At 41.5% G+C, this 24,806-nt stretch overlaps 1 protein-coding gene across 3 annotated transcripts in view; it reads left to right on the plus strand.

Moving 5' to 3' along the window:
- Positions 1–24,806, plus strand: part of SIPA1L1 (signal induced proliferation associated 1 like 1) — a 388,229-nt gene that overhangs the window by 110,959 nt on the left and 252,464 nt on the right. For 2 of the 3 annotated variants that reach the window (XM_024218824.3, XM_026651466.2), the window contains exon 3: positions 23,190–23,261. The exons of the other annotated variant lie outside the window; for it this stretch is intronic. The gene's annotated coding sequence lies outside the window, so the exon portion shown is untranslated. The remainder of the gene's footprint in view (positions 1–23,189; positions 23,262–24,806) is intronic. 3 annotated transcript variants of the gene reach the window in all.

Genomic DNA, 24,806 nt, shown 5'->3' on the forward strand with positions numbered 1-24,806 from the left:
CCCCCAGTGTCCTCTTTTTTGATTGTGGAAATATGGTAACCCTATATCTGCCTAGACAAAGGTCATTCTCCCTGGGCCTTTTTAATCCATGCCATATTTACCCCCAAAAGCTCATCAGAATGAGAAAGGAAACCGAAAGTGATCCTCCCAGAGCATGCTGTATTTTCGTGTTTAGCTGCACTGAAGAAGTGGGAGTCTGGGCTGGCTTAGTAGAAAGCACACTTCTCAAACCAAATAGCTGAGAAGTGGTAGACCTTGAATTCTTTCAGATCTTTAGTCACTGACAAGTGAGACTGATGCTGTTGAATGGAAATGTTTTGAGAAAGTGTTATGTGCATGAGAAATACTTGACCTTGAAAGCCATGTCCCAGTTTACTTAGTAACAAAACAGATGATGGTCTACCAAAATTGAAGGCGTCAAGACCATTTTCCATATAAGATGAAAACATTGGGCCAGATTCTTAGCTGCACCCAGTAAGCATGGAGCATAACTGGTGGGGGGACATTTGTAGCTCCCTAATCCAGAGACTGGTTTTACACCAGCCAGGCCTTCATCATGGTGCAGAGCAGCCCCAAGATAGATGGAGAGGAACCAAAGTCTGTCTGGAGCAATAGGAAGCTAAAACCTGATGTGGAACAATCTCAGCCATGGGTTGATTTGCACATGGCCCTTAATAATTAACAGCTTTAATCATTCTTGGACTTGCAAGATAATTCACTGTACTCCTCCTTCAGCATGGATCTGTTAGAAACAATACATTCAAAGTACACCTCTACCTTGATATAACGCTGTCCTCAGGAGCCAAAAAATCTTACCGCGTTATAGGTGAAACCGCGTTATATTGAACTTGCTTTGATCCACCGGAGTGCGCAGCCCCGCCCCCCGGAGCACTGCTTTACCGCGTTATATCCGAATTCGTGTTATATCGTGTCGCGTTATATCGAGGTAGCGGTGTATTCTAGTTATTGCAAAGTAACCTTCTCTTTTCTTTATCTAAGCATCTAGCTAAGCCCTAACTTTTAACATTTTAATCAATATTTTAATGAGAAAAAAAGAAAATTAAAAGATGCAAGTTTAGAGAGACGAATTAAGTAGAAGGGCAAGATTAAAGACATACTCCAAAACTTGTTTATTCAGATAAAAATCCACTCTGAAGGCTCTGCTGCTGTTCATGGCTGGGCATAAAGCTCAAGTGAAGTTTTGTTGGCAATGATTTTATTTTGTGTGTATACTGTTGATAAAATTCTTAGAAACTCAAAAGAAAGAAGTTAGTGCTATTAAAAGCCAACCTTTTCTCATTCAGAAAATTAATAGAAAATAGACTCCCTAAATTCCTTCAACCCTCTCTGTGCTTTTAATTTTCATATCCTTTATGAATATTAATCATTTTCACCTCTGAGGTAGATAATTACTATTTTTATTTTCTTAATGGGGACGTGGAGGCACAGACAGTTGAAGTTGAATTAATGGGAGCTTGTGCGATAAATCACTCGCAAACAAATTTTATTCAACATTGGAGAAGTTTAACTTTACTTGGTTGGCAAATGTTAAGTATACAGCAAGCAGCCTAGGCTTGTTCAGTTATGCAGTTCAGGGGGTCTGATTTGCATATTCATTGTACTGTTATTTCTCAAACTATACATTATGTGAATTTCTGTACTCTGGCTAACAGTAATTTTGAGCCAGCATGCAGGGGAATGTGTAATCATTGTAGTGTTACTTTTCCATAACAATACCATGATTACTGAAATCTTATATAAAAGGGGAGACTGCGTGGTTCACAGCATAGGGCCCCACAATGGGACTTGAGAGATCTGAGTTCTGTTTTTGGTTCTTCCATTGGCCTGCTGGGCAACTTTGGGTAAGTCACCTTAGCGCTCTGTGCCTCTGTTTCCCCATCTGTAAAATTGGGTTAATGATACTTACCTCCTTTGTAAAGCACTTAGATATCTGTTGATGAAAATTATTATATGAGAAAGATTGTCCAGTGGTTAGGGCACTAGTCTAGAATTTGGAAGATCCAGGTTCAGTTCCATACTCCCCCACAAATATCCTGTGTGATCTTGGGCAATTCACTTAGCCTCCCTGTGCCTCTGCCCATCTGTAAAATTGGGATAATACTTCTCTATTTTCCCAGCGGTGTTGTGAGGATGAATACATCAAAGACGGTGAAGCGCCTGGAGATCTACTGATTAAAACCGCTATATAAGAGCTAGGTGGCATGTCTACTCTACTCCATCTGTTCTGATTGACTAATCTATACAGAATTTTCAAGCTGTTTGTCAGGAGTGAAGATGTCAACTCAGGATCTCACTGCTTTCAGAAGAAGCCAAACAACTAAAAATATATATATGACACAGAAAAAAGAATAAAAGTAAAAAATAAAGAGAATGGGCTGTCAAATAGTTGAAAGGGCAAATGTGTACTAGATTGGGCCCTTCTCATTGCTCGCCCTGCGCAAAAACCTTTCTTCTTCGAGTAGTGTCTCTATGGGTGATCCACTGTGGGTGTGTCTGCATCCCTGCGCCTCTGATGGGAGATTTTAGATAGCAGTGTCTGTTCGGTCTGCATATGTGCTCTCCCTGTCTTGTGCTTTGCCTTGAGGCTATTTAGTGCTGCGCGGGTGAATCACCCTCAGTTCCTTCTCAACTGCCCTTGGCCTGAGACAGTGATTAGCAGTCCAATTCTGATTACAGTTCCTCACTTTGAATTCTGTAGTAGCCAGTAGTTTCCATTCTCATAGTAGCTAGTAAAGCTTCCATTCTAATTCTCCTTCCCCCCCAAATATTTTTTTTCTTTTTCTCCCTGTCCTTGACACATTCCCCTGCCACCTTCTGGGAACTGACTCCCCCCTCCCCCCAACAAGGGTTATGCCTGGCTCCCCTGGGTTCAAACATTGCCTCTCCTGCCTCTCATTGCCTCTCAGCGATGATCACTCTCACTGTATCCAGTGCCTAGGAGAGGCTCACATTAGTCAAAAGTGCACTTTTTGCCAAAAATTAAAGGCCAGAATGAAGAAGAGCTATGAACTAAAACTTACTCTCCTCATGATGGCTAGTTCCCGCAGACCGGCCTCTGACCCCAATCCTGGGACTTCCCTGGAGCAATGGTCACCGCCAAGATCATCATCTTCCAAGGAAAGAGAGCTTAATAGGAAATCTCTGACTCCCCTCGTAAGGCTTAAGAAAAGGGCGACAAGTCCCCAGACTGAGCACTTAACCAGTCAGAGGAGATCCCCAACAAGATCAGTGACCTTGGCACTGCGGCATGGTACCCATAAAGCACAGGGTTCCTCAGGTACTGGTACTGTCCTCAAGCCTAAAAACCCAAGGTGCACAGGCTCAGACATGTCGGCACCGTCTGACAGAGCTAGAAGCAGAGACTGTACCTCTGCAAAAGCGGCACCGATGCATATGACTGCAGTACCGAGCACCTCTATTTAGCCCTCTTCTGGTCACCTCATCACACCACAGGAAATCTCAGCCTCCACTGACTCCTTCAGTACCAATGAGCCAGCAACAACAAACCCTAGTGGTACTGATCACCACATGGTAATGCAGGAATTTAGTTTTTCCAGAGACCGCTGGTTACCGTTACATCTCAGTCTCTAGGACAGGGGTCGGCAACCTTTGGCATGCGGCTTGCCAGAGTAAGCACCCTGGCAGGCCTGGCCGGTTTGTTTACCTGCCGCGTCCGCAGGTTCGGTGGATCATGGCTCCCACTAGCCGCAGTTCGCTGTTCCAGGCCATTGGGAGCTGCGATCGGCTGAACCTGCGGACACGGCAGGTAAACAAACCGGCCTGGCCCGCCAGGGTGCTTACCTTGGCTAGCCGCGTGCCAAAGGTTGTCGACCCCTGCTCTAGGATCACCACTACCGACTATCTCTTGGTCTCCAAAATTGCCCGTGGTACCAAGGCATTCATCACCAGCCCCTCTGTCCGCTCTACCTTTATCTAGCGAAGAGGCAGACAGTGGGGAGGATGACGTGTTTTGAAACTAAGCAGAGACTAACTCATCTGAGCAACACCCAGGGTCGTCTTGATTTGCAGCCAGAGCCTCAACTACTTACTTGGCATGCACACCCTTGGATGCCACTACCCATGCCCTTTGCTCCACCCCAGTGGCCATAATAGGAACCATAGGCAGCCTACAGACACCCTCCTTCTGGGGCCTCCAGTGTCTCCCACAGGAAGACAGTATGACCCTCTCCTTCAGCCTCTCTTTCCAGAGCCCTGAACCTCCAGAGGAAACTTTTGAAGAGCAGAAGGCTAGACTGAAGCTAATATAGCCTCATCCTCACTGGATGAAGCTGTAATGCCCTCTCCACCATCAATAGCGGATGGTTTTAAACTATTCCAAGATCTCACTAAAGGTTGCTGTCAAAGAGGTAGAAGTTGGATCACAAATGACTAGACATCCTACATATGGCCTCCTCAACATGGATTGCACTCCCAGTCAGTCAAGTGCTCTTGGATCCTGCCAAGGTTATTTGGCAAACACCAGCCTCCATAACACCTACATGCAGAAGGGCCAATTACATTCTTAGAGGGCACATAGTATTTTTTACACTTCCCCCCCACATCCTTCACCCAGCTCTGTTGTCGACGATGCTGTAAATACACCATGGAAGACAGCATCATGCTAACTCTGCCCTTATGACAAAAACTGGAAAAGGCTAGATCTATTCGGTAGAGAGGCATATTCCTCTGCAACCTTACAGTTTAGGTCTGCAAATTACCAGCCTTAATGGCAAAATATGATCACATTAATTGTAGGAAACTTAATGCCTTTATTGACCACCTGCCGAATGAACAAAAAGAACAGTTTCAAGCCATCATTAATGAGGGCCAGCTGATCACAATGACAGCACTGCAGACAGCACTAGACACTGCAGACACAGCGTCCCGCTCTGTATTAATGGCGGTGGTGATGAGATGAGCTTCCTGGTTACATCTTTTGGGGATACTGAGTACAAACAGTTGAAGACCTTCCCTTCAAGGGCTCCAAGCTCTTTGAAGACAAAATGGATGCCTCACTTCATACATTGAAGGACTCGAGGGCCACGTTGTGGTCCCTAGGAATCTACACGTCAGCACAAAAAAGAAAATTTAGTATACAAACACCCAGATCCTGACTGGCCCAGTTCCCTCCACCCCAGCGGTATTACGAACCCCAATGGAAGAGACGAGTGCAAAAACAAAAACCATCAGCTCCCATCAACCTCATCAACCCAGCCCTCAACCTCAAAACACCAGCTTTGATACTTTGGTCAAGGCCCCGAGCTACCACTCCCACCAATAATTGCTGCAGTATACAAACAGTCCACAGCCTTTCAATTGCCACCTTGTTTGTTTCCAACAAAGCTGGGAAAACATGGGTCTTGGAGATCATTTTCAAGGGTTACTCTATCCATTTTACCTCCCTCCCTCCTGCCCACCCTCTCTTTCCGTACTTCTTCAGTGACCTTTCTCCTGAGAGACTGTTATGTCAGGAAAGAGATCATCTATTAAGCCTGAGGGCTATAGAACCAGTTCCCAATCACATCCAGGGAAAAGGTTTCTATTCCAGGTAGTTCCTGATTCACAAAAAGAAAGGAGGATGGAGACCCATTCTAGGTCTAAGAGCACTAAACAAATACGTAAAGGCACAAAAATATCAAATGGTCACACTAGCAGCAATTATCCCTAGACCATGGAGACTGGTTGTCAGCCCTTGACCTGCAAGATGCCTATTTCCACATATTGATTCAACCATCCCACAGGATATTCCTCAGATTCACCTTTGTCCAGGGTCGTTCTCAATACAGAGGGCTTCCATTAGGCCTTTCATATGCACCCAGAGTATTCTCTAAGGTTCTAATTGTGGTAGTGGCTCATCTCCGTAAGTTAGGAATCATGATTTACCCATATTTAGATGACTGTCTTCTCAAGGCTCAATACTTCAGTGTCCTATGGGCCATACAAAAGACTATGGAGGTATTTAAGCAGCTGGGACTACAACTGAACACTCTGAAATGGACTTTGACTCCAGTACACACCTGGAATTTATAGGGGTTTATCTCTATGCAGCGAAGGCCAGGGCCTTCCTTCCACTACCCACATTCAACACCCTGACCATCTTAATACACACTGTTCAGGCTAGCCCCCAGACTTCAGCGAGAAGTTGTCTTCAGCTCCTCGGGCACATGGCAGCATGCACATTCATGACAACTCAGGCAAGACTCCACATGCACAGCTTGCAAACATGGCTTAGATCAGTGTACACACAAGACCCTCAGTCAAAGACTCCCTCGAATGGTGGAAAGACCCAGAGAATGTCTGTGCAGGGATCTCATTTGCATAGCCACCTCCAACATTGATCATTAGTGGATTGGGGAGCCCATCTGGACAATTACAAGGTACAGGGCTGTTGGTCCTCCACAGAATCAATGCTCCATATTAATCTACTGGAGCTCAGAGTGGTGAGGAATGCCTGTGCACATTTCCTGCCATTGATCAAGGACAAACATACGAAAATCATGACAGACAACATAGTGTGTATGTCTTAATAAATCACCAGGGAGGGGTGAGATCACCATCCCTATGTGCAGAGGCAGTAAAATTATGGAATTGGTGTATTCATCACAACATTGTCATATCAGCTGCTTATGTGCCGTGGGTACAGAATATAACAGCAGACCGCCTCAGCAGCACGTTCTCACTGGATCACAAATGGGAAATGGACCCAGGAGTACTCTACAACATATTCTGCTGAAGGGGAAACCCCAGCAATAGACTTGTTTGCTACGTACAGAAACACTAAATGCGCCCTGTACTGCTCCAGAGCCAGGCTGGGGAAACAGTCATTGGGAGATGTTTTTCTCTTTCAGTGGAACAGAGGTCACCTGTACGTCTTTCCTCCATTTCCTTTCCTATTGAAGGTCCTACTCAAAATAAGGAGGGGAAAAAGGGAAAGTTATACTCATAGGCCAAGACAAATGTGGTATCTGTGACGGTACCTCCCATAAGGCTTTATGGAAATATGCTTAGAATGTGTTTTATGCTACATATGCCATGTAACATTTCTCCGTAAAGGTTATGATCTACTGAATGTATTAATCCTATTTGTGTGCATGTATCATTTTTCTATTCGAAGTTATGAATGTTGGCTGTGTACTGGCTTGATTTCTAAATAACCTTAGTAGAGCATTTGGTCAGTTCCTGGAGAAAGGAATGTTGAAATTAAGTACCTAATCAAGAAACACTTAAAGGACAATGGATCTTGGAATGTTCCAATCCACATAAGAAATCTACTTGAGGACATTCAAGGCAGCATGTAAACAATGGATGCTACCTGTAAAAACTGTGAGTCATGCATGGACATGTGACTTGCCCAGGTGACTCCTAAACTCCATCTTGGAGCTGGACTTTGCATAGGAGTGAGAAGGGGGGTCTCCACCCACAAGAGAGAGTCTATTTAAATCCCTGGGAGACCACTCCATTTGGTCTTGAGCTGGCTAAAGAGAGAGCCTCTCCACCCCCCAGGATACCTGAAAGAAACTGGAACAAAGGACAGTGTTCAAGGGGTATGAGTGATTGCTGGACCCAGGCTAAAAGGAGATTAGTCTGTAAAAGGGAGCATTCTGGAACTGGTGAGGATCTTATCTGTATTCCGTTTGATTAGATATAGATTTGCGCGTTTTGTTTTATTTTGCTTGGTGACTTACTTTGTTCTGTCTGTTACTACTTGGAACCACTTAAATCCTACTTTCTGTATTTAATAAAATCACTTTTTACTTATTAATTAACTCACAGTATGTATTAATACCAGGGGGAGCAAACAACTGTGCATATCTCTCTATCAGTGTTATAGAGGGCGAACAATTTATGAGTTTACCAGCATGTACAGGGTAAAATGGATTTATTTAGATTTAGACCCCATTGGGAGTTGGGCATCTGAGTGTTAAAGACAGGAACACTTCTGTTAGGTGCTTTCAGGTAAACCTGCAGCTTTGGGGCAAGTAATTGAAACCCTGGGTCTTCGTTGGAGCAGACGGGAGTGTCTGGCTCAGCAAGACAGGGTGCTGGGGCCCCGAGCTGGCAGGGAAGGCAGGGGTAGAAGTAGTCTTGGCACATCGGATGGCAGCTCCCAAGGGAGGTTCTCTGATCTAACCCGTCACAGTATCCATACCTAACACAACTAGCAATGTGCCCACCAATTACTCTTCAGCTCCTTCCTAAACTCCTCTCTCAGAACATTGGACAGATAGATCCAGCATCCCAGCCTACAAGATCTCCAGCTCAAAGTGTTGCTCCTTGAGGGTTCCAATCCTCCTGTTCTGAGTAGGTGAAAGAGGTGCTGATGCATAGCAGAAAATCAGTGACTCGTCACACTTTTATGCACAAAAGTGGGAAGATTCCAAATCTGGTGTAACTCGAAACAAATTACCCCATATATCCTCTTCTCTCCCCTTAATACTAGACTACATCCTAGATCTCAAGAAGATGGGACTATCTCATAGCTCAGTAAAAGTCCACGTTGTGGCCATATCAGCCTTCCATCAGAAGATGGATGAGCAAATACTGAATATCTATCTAACGATGAAGAGATTCCTCAAGGGTATGGATAACCTCTTCCCACAAATCAGATGTCAGTCTCCAACATGGGACCTTAATCTAGTTCTCAAGGGCCTAACAAAGCCACCTTTTGAACCCATGGCCACATGCTCATGTATGCATCTGTCCATTAAGTCAGTATGCCTAGCGGCTATCACCTCGGCTTGGAGGATCGGGGAAATAGTGGCACTAATGGCACACCTTCTCTTTACAGTCTTCTTTAAGGATAATATCACATTGAGACCACACCCGAATTTCCTCCCCAAGGTAGCCTCATCGTTCCATATGAACCAACCCATTTATCTGCCTACTTTCCTCCCAAAATCTCACTGTGACAACAGAGAAGCAATATTACACATGCTTGATGTCAGGAGAGCTTTGGCCTTTTATTTGGATAGAACAGAGGACTTTAGGAAATCTCCTAAACTGTTCCTCTCAGTTGCGGTCAGATCCAAAGGATCTGCTATATCAAATTAGAGATTTTCTAAATGGATTTCAAACTGCATAAACTGTTGCTATCGTGCCCACAATCTGCAACCTCCATCTGGAGTCTGAACTCATTCCACGAGATCCATCCCCACTTCTATGGAATTTATAAAAAATTTTCCCGTTATAGAAATATGTAGGTTAGCAACTTGGGCATCTGCTCATACCTTTGTGGAACCTTATGCAATGACTCATGACTCAGCTTCTGATGCCGTCTTTGGCTCCACAATATTGACATCAGTAATAGACTTGACTCCAAAGCCCCAACCTCCATAGGGAGTACTGCTAGGGAGTCACCTACAGTGGAGCACCAATAGGGATGCTACTCGAAGAAGAAAAGGTTACTCACCTTGTGAAGTAACTATAGTTTTTTGAGATGTCTTCCTATGGGTGCTCCATGATCCGCTCTCCTCCCCTCTACTTTGGAGTTCTCAATAACGGGAATGAGGGTGGTTCGCCCACGCAGCGCTAGATAGCCTCAAGGCAAAGCACAAGATAGGGAGAGTGCATGTGTGGGCTGAACGGTCCCTGCTATCTAAAATCTCCAACCAGAGGCGCAGGGACACAGACATGCCTACAGTGGAGAACCCATAGGGGGACACATCTCAAAGAACCATCATTACTGCACACGGTGAGTAACCTCCTCTCTTCCCCCTCCCCCCACACATCAGCAGGGTTCTTGTCTTCACAATGGTTATCATGCATGTTGTTTGTTTCCCACTGTTTACATTGGGAGAATCCTAGTCTTTCCTTCCCATTTTAGTTATTAAAATATAAATGAAAATAATATAGTGCAGTGTTTCTGGAGGGCAGAGAGCCTTGTTGACCTGCAGAGGTGGAGAAAGAAAAGTAGAGGGAAAACTGGGAGAAGGGAAATAGGGCTAACATCTTAGATGAAATTTTGTTAAATGTACCTGTCGGCACTTGGACATACATCTTTGTTTTTTGTTTTCATTTAAAATCTAAACTAAAACGATTAGTATGCAGTTTGAGGGTACTTGCTGTTAACTTAGTGGTAATGATACCATAGACAAGTGAACCCTGTAGGTTATTTTTTATAAATTCCTTGACCTCTGGCTTTTGAGTTTATTCAGACCAGGGCAAGCTATTACCTCATAAATAGGAAATATATTCAAATTACCAATATTTTTTTGCTACATGTAATATGTATTGTCAGTATTTCATTTGTAAGATGTGAAGGTATTTTAAAAGTAAATTAAAACAATTGAATACCTTATAGTAGCACACTGTAGCCAAATAGTATAGTCACAATTTGGTTACCGTTTGAAAATGTGTGCTGATGGTGATGGTGGTGAATAATCAGTTTGTGTGGTTTCTAGTCCTAGTAGGGTGAGTCTTGGAGTGAAAATTTCAGAAGAAGCTGTGTGATGCACTTTCATTCAGGGGAAGTTGTTGTGTGAGTACCTTGAGAAAAAGTGGTAAAGGATAAAATGGTGAATTTCTGTTGAAGAGGTAGGGAAAAGAATTGGTAAATGAATTACATTTAATGTATTATTTGGTAGTGAATTCCCTTGGATCAATAATGTAATGTGTTTGACATTATTCTGTGCATCATGCACTAAAAGCTACCTTAAAAAAATACCTGTTCAAAAGTCTAAAGATAAACCTACTGGCAGATAGGTTTTCTATATTCCAATGAAGAAGGTAGATGGGGACTCATTGGTGTCCTTCTGCTTTATTGGCACTTTGAGAAGCGCCATTTCTTAATTCTTATTTTACAGTGAAATAAAGTTGAGAGGAAAACAGATTGAGCTTTTTTGGCAATAGTTATTGAAGCAAAATGTTCTTTAGATGACAAGCTGAGCCTTGACACAAATATATGCTATTGGAGTCATCCTTGACTACCAAAGACTAGGATGTAAGCTCATTGCGTGCAGTTCAGTGGCAGCGAGAGGGAATTATTTTTATGCATTTTTCCCTATGTTTCTCAGTATGTACAAGGATATATTTTCAATTTTGTCAGATAGACTAGCCCCCCACTTCTTTTAAATCAGGAAGGTCAGATTTTGGAAGATGAATTCCAAAGTTTTATGAAGTTTTTATTTAGCAGCAAAACTAATGAGTAACAATAATAATAAAAAAAATTCCTTAACTTATTTTTTCTCTCTTGTCTTTCTCACTGTTTTCCATCCTCCTTTGGATTTTGTACGTTTCTCCTCTACACTTTTATCTGGCAACCTCTCTTCCTTGTTTCTCCATTTTTCCCTTCCCCACCCCCTCTTTTTGACTTACCCCCTTTTAAAAGTTTCCACTGCTGTTCATCTCTTCATCTCCCTTTGTTAGTCTAATACTGCTGTCCATCTCACCCAGAAGGCCCTGCAGTACAGTGACCTTCAAGGGAGAAGCATGGTCAGTCTAGTGGTTTTAGGAGTGGACTGGGAGTTGTTTCAAATCTAGCTACTATTCTGTTCTATCAGACTCACTGTATAACTTTGGGTAGGTCAATGGGACATATGCTCCCAAGTCATGTAGGCATTTTTAATAATCCAATTTTTAACTTGTCTGTGCCTCTGTTTTAGAATCTGTAAAATAGGGATAATACTTACCCATTCACATATGTAAGATGCAATTAATGTTTAAAGCGCCAATTCATTAGTCCAAAAGGCAGTGTCAATGTGAAAAGTGTTCTATCCAGTTTATAGAGGTTTGTGGGTTTCTGGTTTTATGTTCAGCTTGTAACAGTGATTGTTATGGTAGGTTTCTCCAGAGGCGGATGAATACTTTCTTGAGTCTGTCAACATGTGTAATTCTATTCAGTTGGAGGGTCACTAGTGGGTGATATGTGAAGCTTTCCTCCACAGTAGCTGAGTGTGCTGAAGTTGCAGGAGTCCAAATTTCGACTAGCTATGGGAGTTAGACTCTTTTGAAAATCTCAGCCTAAATGTCTAAGGGAGTTAGATATCCAGCTCCCACTGACTTCGAAAATCCCAGCCTTATGTAGGAGCCAACCTTGTGTACACTATCGCCGAAGCATTGGGTAGTTCTCCCAGTTACGGCGTATGATTTTACTATCATCAAAGTCAATGGCAAAATTCACTCCCATTAACTTAAATGTGAACAAGACCAGGCTCTTTGTCACTAACTTCCCTATTTGTGCTGGTGTGCCTTTGTGTCCTATCTACCTTAGAAAATGCCTCCATCCTTCTGATAATGTGGCAGTGTAAATCAGATGAGGAACTTGGGCCAACAGTTTTCTGATTTAAATGTGGAGGAACATGCAAATTGATACTTAAATAAATATCTTTTCATTTCTGTTAAATGGTATAAAACACATGTTTATAAAGAGAGGTTCATTACAAGATATAATGCAGAAGATTGTTGCCTTCATGTGTAAAACTCAGAAGCACATTTTCAGTGAAAGGTCATGGACTTAGAAATTTGCTGCTCCTTCGTTTGGTCCTATAAATCCTGATTTATTGATCTACATGGTGGATTGAGAATGGGCTATGACCACTGAGGCTAGAGATTTATAAAAGAGTATGCCTTTGAGAAGCCACTAGGGATGTTTATGGCCTATTTTTCATTCACATTAAGCAAGTGTTTCTGATGCTCAGCACCTCTGAAAATTAGATTTTTAGTGGTTTGAGTAGGAACATTTAAAAGGGAGGGAAGTCTTTGGATATAAATTTTAATGAAACTGTTTTATTGTAGTGTAGGAGGGGCACAATCACCAGCAGTGTTGCCTAGTCCTGTCCTTCAGTGTCCCTGTCCCAAGGATTTCCAGTCCTACCCTTTAGCACAGGGATTTTTGGGGTCTTTCCTAGCTGGCTTCTCACCGTTGAAGAAGGCTCCTGTTGTAACATCCTCTTGGAGTGGGTGGGGGAGCCGTGGCCTGTCCTCTTCACTGGGCGCTGGTCCAGGGCCCAATGGTGGACAGCTACACTCGACACCTTGTGATGCTAAACCGCTGTCCCTCCGGACCATTCCCTACCCCATCTCCTTTAGCTTCATGGAGTAAATCACTTCAATCAAGTCTCTGAGCTGCACACTCAGTCATCTGCCTCACTTTTGTAGGTTTGCACAGGTCGGTTGTCAAGTCTCCAGGTAATGATTTCCTGGGCAGCGCTTTCCCCTTAGAGCTCAGAGCAGCCATCTGCTCCCTTCCACTGCCTGCCTGTGAGCTGCTCTGCTCCCCTTTTTAAAGCCCTGCTTCCAGCTTTCGCAGGTTTTGCAGGTGTGGGTGGTTGGGGCCGCCTGGGCCCAGAGCTGTTCCTTAACCCCTTGCTCTCCAGTTTGGCGTCTGTATACTCTATCACAGGCTCCTTAAGCTTTGAACAGCTGCTAGTGCACAGGTGGCTTCCTTTCTGTGAGTGTATCCAATACAGGGAGTTGCAAAAATTTGGGGGAAAGGCAGCATTCCTGCCCAGATTTAAAGCCGGTCACATCAAGGATATGAACTTGCAATGGCTTTATCTTACACTTACTTATAATACTGGCACTTGACATCTGATAGCTTGCTTGTTTGGAATGGAGAGCAGTCCTTTTGCTCATCTCTAAGCAATGCATTTTAATTCTTTCCCAGACTGATATAGGAAAATAAAGTCTTCTCATTAGGACTAGGATCTCTTCCTTCCCTCCCCTCCCCATGTACGCCCACACCAGAATATTTTTTTCAGCTCTGCAAGTGTGTTTTTCTCACTTTCTCTGCTGTGTAGGCGGCCTTCCCTCTCACAATTGAGCTTCACAGGAAATTTAAAAAAACTTCTTTGCACAGCAAATTTATAATTTAATAACAAAGAAAAAGAATGTAAAGAGCTTTTGTTTAGAATTATGATGCAGCTCAATAATGGTCAAAAGGGTGATGAATCTAGTTCTAAGAACAAAGGGAAAAGGGGTTTTTTTGTGCATATGTATGTTTGTCGAGACTTTGTCTAAAATACTCTTATTGGGCACCTCCTGTGAAAATTATTCACATTCATCCACTTCACAAATGATTTTTACTGAAGTGTCAGCAGGGCAAGGAGTAGAAGATATTTTTAGACATTTCCCTCCCTTCTTTAGACTAATCTAGAATTGAAGCCATCTACCCTGCAACTGGCACATTTTTCTTTTGAATTCAACCATGAGCAATTTGTGTCTAATCCGAAGGTCCAAGTTTCTTCATTGACAGTTAAGTTTTTAAAAAATGGATTTAATCCTCTTGTTTGGAGACTGTTTTCATTGCACTTGCTCACTTTTAGGGCCTTAACCCCTTCAATGATATTTGCAATCTGTTTGAGGGTCTTCATTTTAGATAGTCTTGTGAGTTAAACCTTTCTTTTTAGACAAAAGCTTGAGGGGCATGTAAATGAACTACGGTAATTTAATGAACAAAAACTACACTTTTTAAAACTTCATTCAACAATAATGTAGTCTGGCCTTTGCTAAAGAAATGTTATGTAGATACTGATGTTCTTGCCCAATGAACTCTCATCCTCTAATGCTCTAATCCCCCTCTTTTGTGAAAGATCAGCCTCCATGTGTTTGGATGTCAACCATTCAGGTTTCAGAGCTTGTTATGGTATAAAAGCCTCAGTGAACTATATCTATGTAATCTAAGGTTTTGTATGGCAGCCTCATCTTGGGATCCAAGCATTTTATGGCAATAATGAGATAGCAGACGTCTTTGAAAATACTTAATAACAGGAACTGGCAAGATTAGAAGAAATGCCTTCAAACGTTTGGTCCTGTTAGAGAGATCCTAGAAGGTCATAGGGGGTGACAACTCCATTCTGCCAACTTTCTTGTTCAATATGTATGTTCAGTCATTGTAGTCATGGTATTATTATTTACTATTACCAGGAATTCCAGCCATGGACACGGACCAGGATCCCGTTGTGCTAGGCATTGTATAAATACAGAATGAAAAGCGAGTCCCTACCCCAAAGGGCTACAATGTTATTTCTTCAGACCCAGTCTGAGACATTTCTTTACTCACTGTTGTAAGACAGGATACTGGGCTAGATGAACCATTAATCTGACTCAGTATGGCTGTTATGTTTTTACTCCTCTAAAGTCTGGTAGAGATAGTGTCCTGGAAGAAAATTAGTTGTCTAAATCTGCCTGGATAAAAGAGAGGCTGGGGTGATTATTTTGAGAATCTAATCACTCTCTCAGTTGAAGGAGTCTTACTTGCCTTATCTTCGAGTGGTTTTCACTGTCAGATATTTACTTGATTACTTTTTGCTCCTGGCCTTCTATAGTAATCATTTCCAGAAAAGTTTTTTCATCTGTGATGTGCCAGAAGATTGCACCCTTTAATTTTGAATGTAGAGTTTCTCTATCATCCATGTTTACTTCCAGGTTGGACTAATGTATTATGCTCCATCTGCAACTGACAATCAAGGCCAATAGGAAGTTTTAGCTAGTGCAGAGTTCAGTCACTTGTTTTCTTCAGAAGGCAGATTGGCAAAAACATATGCTCCTTGTGTCCTGAAGGTATGTTTGCACTTGAGAACCCCCTCAGGTTCTTTAAGTCAGTTACCCATACAAAATTGGTTTGAGACATGTATCCCCTTTGTGGGGTCTGATTTATTAGTCTTTTAACCAAATATAACTCACTTTGTTAGTTACCGCAGGTCACCCCCTCTGGGCCTATGTAGGAGTCCTGGCCAGTTCTCTTAAAACAGGAGTCTCCAGCTCTCCTCCTTGGAGCTGGATTATAAATTAGCCAGCTGCAGGCAGGGCTGTAGTGACTTCTCCCTCAGCTGGTTCCTTTCCCCCCAGTTAGTCTTCAGGCTTTGAAGGTTCAGCAAGACAGCTTGCTGCTGTTGCTGTCTGCTCTATTGTGAGGGAGAAGGCAGCATTTATGCTGGTTCCCTTCTTCCTGTTCACCCTCAGTTGGCTGGTTGAGAGGGTAGTCTTGCCTGACCCACTCTGCAAGATTCCTTGCCCTCAGGCCTTAAAGACACAGTGATGGGATTTCTTCCCAAGCACCACTTATTCTTGGGACCACATCCTCTGTCAGTAACTCCTAGGTCCTTGTGTTATATATGTTCGATCTTTTGAAATCTCATAGGGCCATGCTATGTAATGGGATGGTCTGACCACTAGGCACCACTGACCTTAAGAAACCGACTACCCTGTCACACTGAGAATCACCTTTTGGAAGAACTTTATGGTCCTAGTTACATAAAAAGCCCTAATTGACCTATTTGTTGTTTTTGTTGAGAGTTGTACAGGGTATACGAGATGTGGTCTCGACTTGAGTGGTTTACCAATCTGGGGCCAGCTACCTCTGATTGATTGGCCATCTATGATCCACTGCCAATTGCCTGCAGCCAGAATGCTTAAGAACCATTCAAGAGGGTAAAGGTAAAGGAAGCTGGAGGCAGGGCTTTTTCACTGATAGGCACTTATGAGAAATATGCCTATTTCTAAGCTAAATCTGGCCACACTCTGAATGTGTTATAAAATGCATGGTTTTGCCCTGTGTTTTACAAATGGCTAGCCCATGTACTCCTGATTTTTTTTTTTTTTTCAACCTACTGATCAGACTGTACTTGTGCTCCAGGTGATAAAGGGGGGTGGGGTGGTGTATTTGGTCCCTATATTAGGGAATGACTTTGATTATAACGTAGGATATATAAAGTGAGCCCAGTTAATGCAATGATAGACACCTTATAAATGTTTATACTAAAAACAAAACAAAAAAACCACACCACCGTGCAAAACTTTCCTCTGTTTAGCATGGCTTTACCAATTTAGAGAGCTATTTTTTTTTAAAAGACAACTTCCCTCATCAATAAAAATATTCATTTTTTTTAAAGTAAAGCTATTAATAGATGAAAACAGATCAAATTAAAACTTTTCTTCAGCCTTGCAATACAGTTTTGCTAACAACATTGTCAGGGGAATGGATAGCAAACTTTGTTTTAGGTTACCTATCCTTTGAGAGTTGATTTACTTTATAGTAGCTGAAGCCAGAAAAACCTGCCCTCACATGGCTTTCTTACATTGGAAGATCTGAGATATGTCTTGTTCTTTTGGTTTTAGGGAATGTTGATAGGCTTTTGGGAGTTGCTTCTCTTGAGGATTCCCTTTTTTACTGGACACTCTCCTTTCTGGCTCTTGTCTTTCATTCAGATATTACTCTGACTTCCTTCTGGTGGGTAGCTCACATAAAGTTACAGAGAAGTGATCAAGTCACTGGCAACTGTCATCCCATCTCCCTCCCATCATACCTTGGGGCAGTGCTTGGTACATTCCATGGGCCCTACGCAAAATACAAGACTAAGTCAGGAGCAGCAGAAGGTTCCTAAAAGTATGGGGGGGGCCCACTGGTGCCGGAACAGTGGCCCCTTCCCCGTGGCCCCACCCAAGCCCCGCACCTCGCTCACTCCTCTCCATCCCCTTCCCCTCATCGCTTGCCCTTACGGCCGGTAAAAAGTGAGAGGGCATAACCCTCCCACTTTTAAGAGAGTGTGTGAGGGGGGGCATGGAGACTGGGCCCCCTGTTCCAGCACCAGGACTATGTATGGGAGGGGCCTGACATAATCACACTGAGTCCGGACCCTCTTAGGTGGAGAGGAAGATGTGCTCTTAGCCAATAATTGTATTTAGCAGTGGCAGGTAAGGACAGTGCTTTTCCCAACTTCTTGAAAACTATATAAGTTAGCTTTCTCTCAAGTAATGTTTGTATTTATTGAAAGGATGAAGTGATTTCAATGCCTGAGACTTAAACTGTAGTATTCCAAGTGACAAAGCACATTTTCATGTTTACACCACTGGACTGCTTATTCAAGGTCATGCACTGCTTTCACTGTGTGTGCAGGTCTCGTTTATCAGTCAGAGTTTAGCTTGCAGTCTGAGGACAGCATATTTTTCTCCTTTATTTTTGATCTCAGTTTGTGGACATACCTGTTTACTGAAATTGTACTTATGACCAAATTTGGTTTCTTTGAATTGTTCTAGGGTATTCATGAGCTAGGTTCCTGTAGGCAAAGACTAGTTGGAAACCTCTTTTTAAAAAATGAGTAGGCAAGCTATAATTTAGGGTATTAATCTTTTCAAGTAGAGCATACGTGCATTAACAAGTAATTTTTCTAGAATAACAGTGTCTCAGAAAAGCTGCTTTTTGCTTATGTTCAAAATACCACATGCACCTAATTAAACACCTAAGGCTATTTGGGTGCCAAGCCTTCATCACCTCTGTAATTATCTCACCGTCTTGTCAGATGCAGTACAATCTTTTGTTCATATAAACACACCAAAACTTAAAAATCTCAAACTGTAATTTAGCGTGACTTAATTCATTTTCCCACTGACCATTACGTCATAAAAAGCAGTAAATGGTTAAACTTGGTTTTAAAAAAAGTGATTTTTTTGTGGAGAAGGATGTGTTAAGGCCTCTTATTTACCTTTTCTCTATTCGTGTTTGCAGATTGAAACCTAGTAGATTCATTGGTGGTTATGGCGGTAGGGCCATCTGGGTTGCCTGAAGAGACTGCAGCTGCTTGGAAGAGCACTAGTCTATACCATGGGAGGGAGGCATATATGTGGAATTATGTGATGCTACATTTCCTAATTTAGGAAGACAGCTGCACCTTCATTTCTCCATAGAAATGTGAGCAATGATTCATCTATAGAAGAGATGAATTACTTAGATTCATCCTTTTGAACTGCCAAGATAGTTGTAAAAAATATTACAGTAGTTGTGGTAGGGCTAAGGGATTTAATTTCATGAAATGCATATTGCATTTCACTAAAGGTCACCCACCCTGCTGCCTCAGAAGTAGTGCCCTATCAGATTCATGGCTGTGAAAAATGCATCACGGACCGTGAAATCTGGTCTTTTATTATTATATCTAGGGTAAAAGTATACAAAAGTACTGTGCATACTTCCTTTTTTAGGGCAATGTACAAACGTAACAGTAGTACAGTACAATACTTGTGTATATATACTGTATGAACACAAACAGTGAAATTTGCTCTTTATTCCATGATCAACCCACAAAAAAATCTGTGATTTCTCCATGATTTAAGTAGACTCCTACTCATAAGATGAGACAGAAGACCCATCATGCCTCTGTATCTAGTCATGTGGCTTGACCAAAAGGCAGTTCACAGCCCAGTTCTTGTGGCATATCCCAGCTTCAGTGGCACCCACTTCCTAGAAAGCAGCATGGAATCGAGTGCTTTATCACCCACCCAATCCTGGATCACATGGAAGATGAAAGGAATAAGGGTCTCAAAAGATGACACCAAGAGAGAAGGACCCTTAAGAAGCTTGATTGACAGGAAGATGTACTCCTCAGCTAGTCTCCAGAGGTGTATGTCCAATTATCAGGCTCTGCTGTCAAAATATGACTATCTGAACTGGGACAAGATGTCACAATTCAGAGAAGCTTCCACAGGAATAAAGAGAAGGGCTAAAATACCTAGTGTCTGAGGGGCAATTAGTGGCCTGAACATCTCTGCAACCTGCTCTAGATAACCCTGCTGTGGTGGCACATTCAGTGACCACTTCTGTTGTCATGTGCATGGCTTCATGGCAGTAATCTTCTGGAATATCCAGGGAGGTCCAAACAACCATCAAGAGTCTCCTGTTCAAAGGTTCTGAATTGTTCAGTGCATGGACTAAGGAAGCTGGCGTAATATGACTCCCTTGTGAGTCCTTCGAACCTGCTCATTTTACCACCTATCTGGGGTTTTTAGTAGTCATAACATCAGCTCAGAGGGTAGGGAAAATTCAGGCCCTTATGACTGGCCCATTTTATTTGGTATTGAAAAAAGGCGAGCCGACTCTTAATACTCATTCCAAATTCTGGCCTAAAGTTGTCTCTGGTTTTCATTTAAATCAATTGATTCACCTCATGATTCTTTTTACCCCAAACCCCACTCAAACCCAGGGGAAGCTAAATTACATATACTGGATGTATTCAGGGCTCTTTCATACTACCTGGACAGAACAGGAACCTTCAGGAGCTCCCCTAGATTATATGTACCCTTTGCAGATAGGATTATGGGTCAAGCCATATGCACTAAGATTGTATGGGTATCCAGCTGTATTAGATCATTTTATGAGATAGCTAGGTTAAATCCAACCTATGAATGTTAAAACCCCTTCCACCAGAGTTCAGGTAGCATCTGCAACTTCTCTTAAGAATTATCCCTATTTCAGAAATTTGCAAGATAACTATGTGGGGCTCAGTCCATACTTTCACCCAAAAGTGTTCATTAGTTGAGGTTTCAAGCTCTGATGTCTGCTTTGACAGAGCTGTTCTGCAATGCTTATTTAAATAGGACCCCTAGCACCAACCTCCTGATTATGCGGTCACTCCTTGCTAGTCACCAGATGTTGGGTCCATGTAGACAATCATTGAAGAACCACAGTTACTGTAAGCTAAATAACCATTTTCATAACGATTACAGACTATGTGAAAAATAAGGATTGAAAAAACACAGTACAACAGGCTGCATTTAATGATTTTATTTATATCAAAATTTGGGATTTGTAAATGTTGTGCATACCTAGCTGAAGCTGTGTAATGATTAAACCCCATCTAGAATCTAATAGATTCTTGTTGTTTGTTTCAACTGTCTCTGTCCCTTTAACTAATTTGTATGATTAACATAGGGTATAAATATTGGTTTCTGTAGTTATTGTAGTTAGTAGTATTAGTAGCTATAATTTGTATTACTGTGGTACCTAGGTGCCCCAATCAAGAATCAGAGCCTTATTATGCCAGATACTGCTCAAACTGTAAAAATACAGTAAAATCATATCCCTGATTAGAGTGATTCTATAGTGTTAGGATCTACTTTTGAGGATTCTGCATCTTGTCTAGGTATTGTTGATTAGTCAATACTTGTGTTACATAGCATATTTCTGGATTGTGTTGCTTCCTGGAGACATACACTGTTTGTTGAATGAGTTCAGTGACAAGGGGTCCTGCAATAGATTATTCCAGTCCTCACTGAAATGAAGAATACAATATATACAACAATGTTTGAGAAGTTGTGGAAGCCATCTAGTAAGATTTTTTTTTCTGCATAACTGTTGTTTCTCAGATGTATGTATTCTAAGATACATCTACACTTGGGGTGGTGTGCAGAGTAGAGACACTGCATGCCCAGCTAGCATGGGTATAAATAGCGGTATACATGGTGAGACATGGCTTAGGTGAGTAGAGTGCCCTACCAGCCTGAATCCTAGGGTATATACCCAATATGGCTCATTACAGACCCAAGCAGTGCCTCCCTCATCTACACTGCTATTTTTAGTAGTGTAGTATCCCTCTGCTTCCCTGCTGCTGGAGCCTCCTCACTGAGTAAAAGACTCTGGCAAGGTTCTGGCAGCTCCCTGCTGCTGGAGTCTTTCCCCATTGTCTCCTCCCTGCCAGAGCCTTTCCTCACTTCAGCGAAAGGCATAGCCCCTCAATTCACAATAGATTTCCCACTATCTTCAATGGGAGCTTTGCTCCAAGATCAAGAGTAGATCGAATATGGCAGTGAGTAGTAACTAAACTTTTAGTTCATCTTTTATTGTCGCTTTCTGTGGGAAAATAGGCTCCTCTTGCTGTTTCTGACTCGTGTCATTTCTTTCTCCATCTCCTTTGTTTCTCTCCCTCTTTTGTCTTTGTATCTATTTCTTTCTTCCCTCTGAATTTCCTTTCCTTCAGCGACTCCCATCCCTCTATCTCATCGGCTAAAATGATCAGTAATGAAATAGAGAGATAAAGATGGGTGAGGTAATATCTTTTATTGAACCATCTTCTGTTGGTGAGAGAGATGAGCTTGAAAGCTTGTCTTTCTTACCAACAGAAGTTGGTCCCAAAAAAGATAACTCACCCACCTTGTCTCTCTCTCATATCCTGGGACCAACACAGCAACACCACCATTGCATACATCAGTGAAATAGTTGGTTAGTTTGAAGTGCCACCTTCATGCGTTAGAGTTAACATTCTAGTGGGATTAATACAGTGTGTGAGGGGGAGTTCATGCCTCTGAACCATTGTTTCAGGCTGTCTGCAGATTTGGGAAGACAATACGGTATTTGTTACATTTGGTTGATGTCTGGAAGGTTTTCAGCCAAGTACATCAAGAAGGTCACAATGTCGCCTGTGGGCTGGGAGTTTGACTCCTCTGCTCTTTAAAATGGTAGAACGTACACCCATTTTAAATCAAGCCTCCATTGAGAGGCCCAAAGAAAGTTAGAGGTAGATCCTACAGTTAGAGAGTCTACAAGTTCCTAGGGTAGACCTGGAAAGAGGAAGAAGTGTGTGTGTGTGTGTGTGTGTGTGTGAGAGAGAGAGAGAGAGAGAGAGAGAAAAAATATATTCTATATTTAGTGTGTTCTCAGATATTTTTTTATTGTGCAATTCATCTTAATAAAAAGTGTCTCTTGGACACCTCCCATCATTTTCAGTGGCATAATCCACTTCCCTTGTCATCTACATCTTAGAATATTCCTGTGGCAACTACAGCAATTGATTAAATGGAAAATTAATATTAGGAAAGCATATATTATATTTTTAGCTTCTTCTAATACAATTTAGCAGTTAGAAACAACAAGGGAAGCCAACACTGTGTGACCAACCAGCTCTCCACTGCCATAAGTAGGCACTCTGTGGATATGGTCCATATATTATAGTTTGAGAATTGAAGATTTAAGGCATGTGATAATCTGAGACTACTGCAGTCTCAGTATATTTGATTCAGCATGTTTGGTCTGGAATTGGAGAGTTATTTTAAATATCTGTATGACGTGTTCTAGATTTAGTTTGTGTTTTAAAATTTTCCACAAGTCCAAGAAGGTATGGATAAGTGCAATATAGAAATCAAAATAAATAAATACATGCATTTTGCTTAGTTGTAGCTTTTTAATATGCATTCATAGTATATACTGTGATTGTTGGAACATTTTAGTATGCTGCAAACACATGTTAATTAGTATGCATGTGATTTTTGTTGTTGTTTAACAATTATATATTTTTAAAATTTGGGGAGGTTGGCTGACGAAGTATCAGAGATCCTGAAAATATGCTATGTTTCAGCGCATGCTACAATTTTTCTTAAAGCCAATTAATACATGTTATACTGCAACAATGGTAGCACCTATTATTGCAATTTAAAAACACTAAAATAAATTACTTTTGATTTTGCAGGTTTCTAGTGAGTATTTATTGTTGAGTTCATGAGGGACAGAGCAGAAACCAGGATCTGTAAAGTAAGAAAAGGTAAGTTAATAATTTTAAGGCCAGAAGGGGCTACTGTGTTTATCAGTTCTGACTTCCTGCATAGCACAGGCCATAAGCCTTGCCTGAATTAATTTCTGCTTCAAGTCCAATACTTGTGGTGGAACTAGAGTTATACGTCTTGGAAGAACATCCAATGTTGATTTAAAAATCTGGAGAATCCACCATAACCCTTGATAAGTTGTTTCAATTGTTAATGACCCTCACTGTCAAAAGTATGTGCTTTATTTCTAGTCTGAATTTTTTTAGCTTCAACTTCCAGCCACTGGATTTTGTTATACACTTGTCTGCTAGACTGAAGAGCCCTCTGTTATCCAATTTCTGTTCCCCATGTAGGTACTTATAGACTGTGATCAAATCACCCCTTAACCTTCTCTTTGATAAACTAAACAGATTGAGACTTGAGTCTTTCCCTACTGGGCATGTCTTCCAAACTTTTAATCATTCTTTTGGCTCTTTTGTGAAATCTGACTAATTTTGAACCTCCTTCTTGAGCTGTGGAAACCAGAACTGTACACAGTATTCCAGTAGTGGTCACACCAGTGCCAAATACAGAGGTAATATAATCTTCCTGTTTCTATTCTATGTTTCCCTGTTAATACATCAGAGAATTGCATTAGACCATATAGTCAGAGCTACACATTGGAAGCTCACATTTATCTAAATATGCTCAAGAAAGCTAACGGATAACTTTGCGTTAAAGCACTAGGACTTTCACTTCTGAAGATCAGAGTTCACATTTTTCCTCTGGTTACAAGTGAAAATGAGCTTGTTTCAGTCTAATTGTAGTCACAGCTTATACATATTATAAGACCACCTCTCATAACCCTAGTAGGCACTGATGAAAGACATAGATCTCAGTCTGATAGACACCATGATGGTAAACTCATAAATTATTTCAACATAAGGTACTAATTATATATAGAAATATAAAAAATGTACACACATAATAATGTCTGTGTTGTGAGTTATGCTTTGTGGGGTTTGAGTTAAAGTTTTTAGAATTTGTAAGGGGAATTTCCTCCTTTTAACAATGTCATTGTCTATACTTTTCATATTTTGAGTTACTAAAATGTCAATATTTTACGCTTATAGTTCTTGCATTCAGTTAATATCTCAAACATGTAACTTGTCATGAATTGATTATTTCCATTCTTTCGTCAGCTTTGCACTTTTTAATGGTAATATTCTTATGTATTTTTGTATAATTTAAAAAAAAATTCAACTTTAACTGCATGTTAAAATGTTGCTATTACATTTCCTCTGAGTTTTTAAAACTAACATAAGGAGCCCTAAGTTTAAAAAAAAAAAAAAAAGTTTGTCTAAATATTCTACAAAGGTTGCATAAAGTTTTCTACATAATAAGGCTTCGTATATGTAGAAGGGTTGTGTGTGTGGTGTGGTTATGCACACATCATTAGCTGTCACGTACGTACTAGATGGTGCAGGGAGCTCCCATTTAGCATATGTGTCTAGGTGGTGTGACAAAGTTCCTCCTCTATCTTGGTGGGTCCTGCGCTTATTGGC

This window comes from Terrapene carolina, unplaced genomic scaffold (genome assembly GCF_002925995.2).
Source record: "Terrapene carolina triunguis isolate 2854851 unplaced genomic scaffold, T_m_triunguis-2.0 Scaffold96, whole genome shotgun sequence".
NCBI classification, from domain to species: Eukaryota; Metazoa; Chordata; order Testudines; family Emydidae; genus Terrapene; species Terrapene triunguis.